The sequence below is a fragment of the Oryzias melastigma genome, linkage group LG18, assembly GCF_002922805.2.
Source record: "Oryzias melastigma strain HK-1 linkage group LG18, ASM292280v2, whole genome shotgun sequence".
Taxonomy (NCBI): Eukaryota; Metazoa; Chordata; class Actinopteri; order Beloniformes; family Adrianichthyidae; genus Oryzias; species Oryzias melastigma.
Window position 1 is genome coordinate 18,350,870 of NC_050529.1, and position 6,316 is coordinate 18,357,185.

General features: G+C 37.0%; 1 protein-coding gene across 1 annotated transcript in view; it reads left to right on the top strand.

The window, feature by feature from the left end:
* LOC112156159 overlaps positions 1 to 6,316 on the top strand; it is a gene marked incomplete in the record, with an annotated part of 59,262 nt that overhangs the window by 14,412 nt on the left and 38,534 nt on the right.

Genomic DNA, 6,316 nt, shown 5'->3' on the forward strand with positions numbered 1-6,316 from the left:
ATCATGTATTCATGTTTGGGTTTAGGATTATTATTAAAAGATTATTAAATATTAAAATATTTCCCTTGTACAGGGGGTTATGTCTGCATGATAGCCGCTTCCACTGTGCCTCTGTCTTTTTGCCGAGCTTGAAGTCTCACTGTTTTGGTTTAATCTGATGCGGGAAGATAATATTAGGAGACCTTTTTCCTTTTTTAAAGTCTCCATGAGGCCACAAGGATTGGGCACTGATTGGGTTTTTATTCGGTTCTGGTGCCAAAGCAGTTCTTTGGTTTTGGTTCCTAATCTGTGCCAATTTCAGTACTTCAGTAATAAAAAACAATAACTACATCTTCCCAAATCAACAGATTTTCATTCCCAAGTCATCACATATTGATGCATGGTTAAGACCTCAGCGTCAAAAATTTACATTTTTGGGTGTTGTCGTTTTTTGACATGCTGGTTGTTCCTATTAAATCGGAGCTCTGCAACCCCCCACCCCAATAAAAAGTCCATGCAAAGTCCAAAATTCTGCTTTACGCACATTTGTATAGACCCCCCACTAAAAGCGGCCACCCGAATGCACGCTGACACAGCCACCAAATGAGCATCCCACAGTTACAATGAATGTAAGAAACATAATCAGATTTATTCATTTTGATTTATTCACCCCGGGGTCCCCCTGTACTGCTTCTGCAACACAAATCACGTTCAATGTGAATGCACTTTTGGAGATGACTGTGACGTATTTTTCATAATGTATTGTCACTTCACTGATAGGATAACCATAATAAGAAGAGAAAGTGCAAGTTTTATCATTTAAAAAATATTTAAAAAGTTAAAATTGTGTATCTTTTGGAGTCTCAAATGTGCAATCACAGATGACCGGAAAAGAAAACATGTCATTTTAAAACAGCCACTGATTTTAGAATGATATATGTATTTATAGAAATTTCATTCTGTATTTTTATTTTATAATTTTGTTTTATAATTCTATCTAATAAACTTTTTTTTTTTTACTTTTAGCTGCAAAGGTACTCCAGATGGAAATTAGTCTGTGGCTATAATCTGGCATATTTACATTCGCTTCAAGGTCATTAATATGCATCGTCCCCTTTCTCAATAAAGATAATTATTTAAAGTTACTTATTAAAGTTAAGTTTGTGTTTCTATAAACCCACAGTTGTATAATAATTATTGTACATTACCCCAGTGACTGTAAATAAGTATTACTTTTATTTCAAGATTCCCTGGATGCTGATTTGAAAAAGAAAAAAAAATGGTTAAACCTCTTTTTTGAACTAGAATTGTACATTTACTCTCTTTCTGTGCTTTCTTTTATTTTTGCGAGTTAATGTTCAGCAACCATGTTTAAATTTTATGTCCCTGTAGTATTTGCCTTGTTGATTCTAAATGTTTTTTTTTTTTTATAACGTCATATTTGATGAAATGTGCAAATAAATGCATCCATCTGTTATTTTACATTTTTGATTGTTTTTATTTGCTGTTTTGTATTGTTTTGTGCCACTGTGCTTAGTTCCTGTCTGAACTAATGAACCTGCTGTCCTTGGAACCAGCTTTCTCCCCATTTATGACACCAGAGACTTGGCAGAAGAAGTATCATTTTTGTGACTTTGACACTGCAGGGATGATCATCTCCATTCTGCTATCATTTTGTATTACATTCATTTTGATAGAAAGACACTTTAGAAAGAAGATTTTCTGTCCTCAACTTGCAACCGAGAGTAGAATGTCCCTCAGTCACAGGATGGACAGGATACATTGGCATTTATCCTCATCACATCTTATTGTATTTTTTTCTTCTTTTTGTAAACAGTCTATCATCTTAGTACATATTCAAGTAATTAATTTATCTAACAATGAACCAAATGTGTTTCTTCTATTTGAAAGTTTCAGTTGAGGTCTCCAATAGAGCAGCAGGAGTTGACTGTGCACAACTCATAGAGCTACTGTTCATTTAGCTGAATCAACATAAAGTAAATGAAGGAGACTATGTGTCCATAGAATCAATGTACAGAATTTCCAGTCTGTAATCTGTTACGATTGAAGCCACAAACCTCTGTACTGCTAACTAGCCAATATGTGATGCAACCAACCTTATCATAAAAAGTTGACGCCAAATCCAAACCAGATTCAACGTGACTCACAGTCGAACCCCAGCAGAAGTAGTGGATGTTTGGTATTCTAGTGTCTCTGAGGCCCCATGATACGTCCTGAGAGTCCCTGTGACATCACAGTTGCTTGTGTTGTCCTCCACCACATCCCCAAGCTGAGAGGAGAGTATTCCCCCTGCCCTCTGCCCTATTCTCACTCATCTGTCTTTCTCTTGGGGCAAACCAAGCAACTGTTGGGTAAAGGTGGGGTGCCCCTGAACAGGTCGCTAGTCTGTTGCAGGGCCTTAAACACTAACATGCACACTTAGGGATAATTTAGAGCAGGGGTATCAAACTCAATCGCACAAGCTGCAAAAAATCCAAAACACACCTTAGGTCACGGGCCAAACAGGATAAACATTTATTAAACACACTAAAACTACATAAACTTTTGACATAATTATAAACTAGTTATATATTTTATGTAGTGTTACCTGGGATAACACTAGTGTGAATGCTGTAAACTGCATTTGGCCACTGAAGATGCTGAAATTGATAGCTAAAAGCAAGGAAGCTGATAGATGAAAATGCTGAAGCAGGTAGCCAGCTCAAATATTAGCTATTTGCCAACTTAGCCTTAAACACTTAAAAAAACAAACAAACAAAAAAAAAAAAAACTTAGATTAACCAAAAAAGCTACCATGTAGTGGAAAAAATGACCAAACTTCAAAATAGCCACAAAAAATGTTTTAAAAAGCCTAAATGAGCCAAAATAGCTTGCATGTAGCTGAAATATTAGCTTAACTCCAAAATGCCAAAATAGTCCAAAAAACTAGCAGAATGACAATTTTTAAAACTTTAAAACTGTAAGTTTTTAACATAATTATGAATAATAAAAAGGCATGAATATTATGCCTGAATAAATAAACTTAAACCTAAATACCTTTCAATATTTTTCTTTCCATTAAAAATACATTTTTGTCAAAATTGTAGAAGTTAGAAATAAGTGCAAGATAACAACATTGGGCCATTAATAACTTTTTCACTTTCAGCTTATCCCTTTCGGGGTCGCCACAGCGTAACAGCCCCCACTGTTTCGCATCAGTGATTTGGCAGAGTTTTTATGCCGGATGCCCTTCCTGACACAACCCTGTACTTGAGGGGCACAGGGACCCAGTTAGGCAGCAGCGTCAAGGGTCTTGCCTAAGGACCCAATCTGGGTGGGGATCAGTGGACAACCCTGGGAATTGAACCCAGGGCTCCTGCGTGCCAGCCCTTCACCTAGCCCACTGAGCCACCCAGCCGCTTGGGCCATTAATAACAAAAAAAATGTAGACACACCAATCAACCTGTTTCTGTTTCAGGACTGTGGGAGGAAACCGCAGTGTCTGGAGTAAACCCACATATGAACTAAGAGAACAATTATACTGAACATAGAAAAGTCCTTGCCAGAGTTTTGAACCAGGAAGTTCTTGCTGTGAGGCGAGACCGCTAACCAATACAGCACTGTGCACCCCCCAGTTTCACATATGTTCACTAAGTTGTTTCTGTTATTTTCATAAACAGAGAAAGATAAAATTCTGCCTTCATGACGAGCGGCTGACCTGTGTTATGCATTCAAAACATTTTCCACTGAAATACTCTCAAATAGACTAAACTTCTATTATTTGATGAAGTTGAACACTTAGTAAACTCAGGACATGAGACCATAAGTCTGGTTTGGAGAGATATGCAAGTGTGAAAAACTAGTGTTGCTGTCAAAGCTGCTGCAGTTCTCCATGAATGTGTGAAAAGGAAGGGAACGCCTAGAACTCTGAACCAGAATCTAAAATTAAAGAATGTTTATTTGAACTTCTGTTTTTCTGAACAGCAGATCTTCTGTGCAGCAGCAGAAATGTAGGAGTGGAGCTCCTTTTCATTGATTTGATTCATCAAAGCATAAATGCATTTAAATACTTTTTATTAGTTTGACATCTGACCTCTAATCTTTTGTTTGCATTAAACATCATTAGACTCAGTAAACTGAAAAAAAAATATTTAAAAAGTTTGTCACCATGGAGACCTAAACTCATGGTTCACACTGCTGTGGTCTGGTTCAGTTTCCTGCTTCTCTCTGATGTGTTGCTGTGAGCTGATCTGTTCATCACACTCTTCCTCTTCTTCATCTCACCATCAGCTCCTTACAGTAACAAAAGTGTGTGTTGGACCTTATATTGATACAAACATTCAAAATTAGTCAGCATAATCTAAAGTTCTAATAGGTGAACCATCTTGACAAGGATTTCAAAGCATAGGACTTTCAATTTTTCCTTCTATCGTTGCTTTGCTCCACCCTTGTAATTCCTAGCCAATGAGAGACGAGATATTTAATTATGTTCGTTTGATTGCAGTCTAAATGGGACATATGCAGAATCTACTTCCTCATTTGGTACATGACCACTCAATCATTTTTGGTCGGGGCAGTGGACCATTGTTTGTAAGGAAATTGTGGAGAATTTGGAGTTTAAAAGATGTCTTTTGGAGCTACCAAGAGTTACTATAAACAATGTTGGGCACATTGTTTGTCCTACTAGAAGTACTCCAAAATAAAAATGCAAAAAGGATTTAAATTCTATGTGTCGTCCTACATAGCAAACTCTGATGGTAACTTGCTATGACTGATGTTCTTCGCACTTATTTACATGCGAGCAGCTCGAAAGCTGATGGAAATTCATGTTGATGACACGTAATATGTGCAGGCATGACACAGATTCCTGCATTGTTTCATGTATTTTAGGTGCTTCTAAAGCTAAATATTGCTCCTGGTCACAGTATTTAATGAAGTCCTGTTAGCTGTTCAGCTGCTAGAGTGCAGAGCAGCTGCAGATGTGGCCACAACCTGGAACCATTGTGAGCATTAACCCGAACCAGAATTGTAATCCTAATATTAACCCTTCCTCCTAGAAAAAAAAAAAAGTTCATAACTGACTGCAGTAATTAGAAAATTACGTGTGAATCCCATGGGCACTTTTCATTTCTGCTAATGCTAACTAGCATAAAAGACATATCTAACTATCGATGCCTTATATGACCTGTTAGTTGTGTTTTAATTACTCCGATGTAATTTTTAGTGTCAGGCAGAAGAATACCAGAAATAATACACAGAGATTTGCTAAGTCGATGAAAAAATGGTTTAGTTTTAGTTAAAATAATCTTTTTAGCAGTGATACTCATATTTGACTACCAGCTCAGATCTTTAGAATAAAATTTAAAGTTATCCACCATTTGTACATCAGAATGATAAGTGGCGGAGAGGATATTCTTGATGCATGTGAGCTTCACCACACTTTAACGTTTTTTTTGTTTTTCTTATTTCCTGTATTTAAACCTGTGACTTCACACAGACCAGGACTGAGCCACTAAATGCAGAAGTTTCTGCCTAAAGCTCAAGGCTTTGGTTCCTGAAGCTCATTTTAGTTTTTGAAGATGAAGAACGAACATTTCTGCGGTTTGATGAGACGAGGAGGATGAAGAATTCCCAGAACTGATCACAACAATAGAGTGAGTATGACATGGTTATTAGTATCTGTAAATGCTTATTTCACTGTAGATTTAACATTTCTATTTCCTCAAAATTAAATGATTCTTTCTCTTTAAAATTACAGATGATATATATATTAATTGGTATATTTTATGAAGATGTTTGGCTGTCGGAAAGATCACATACATGTTTGGTTTCTTGGAGTATTTTAGTGTGAAACTGTTCATCCAAAGCAGATTAAACCTAAATTTGATCAAAAACTGATATTTTTAATCAGAGTTTTCAAAAACCTTTTTTGCGAAACATTTTCAGACAGATCGTGGTGTCAACCTCAGGCAGGCGGCAAGTAGTGGATTTGCTGTGCAGCGAAAGAGGGGCGGGCCATGCAAATTTGTCACGTGAATTGCATTCAGTATGAACGTATCATTAGAGGCTCAGTGTGACCCCTCATATGAAAGGTCCGTTTTCCATGTTCACCACGAGAGGTCAGCAACCAAACACTTTCAGCTAAAGTTACTTTTCAGAGTCTGATAAATAAAACATGTCTCCTGATCTGAAGGAGGAGACAGAGGGGATCGAGCCTTTTCCATCTGTGCCCCAAAGCTCTGGAACGCTCTCTGCCTTTTAACATTCGTGATGCCTCGTCTCTGTCAATTTTTAAAAATAAGCTTAAAACACATTTTTACAGTCAAGCTTTTAACGT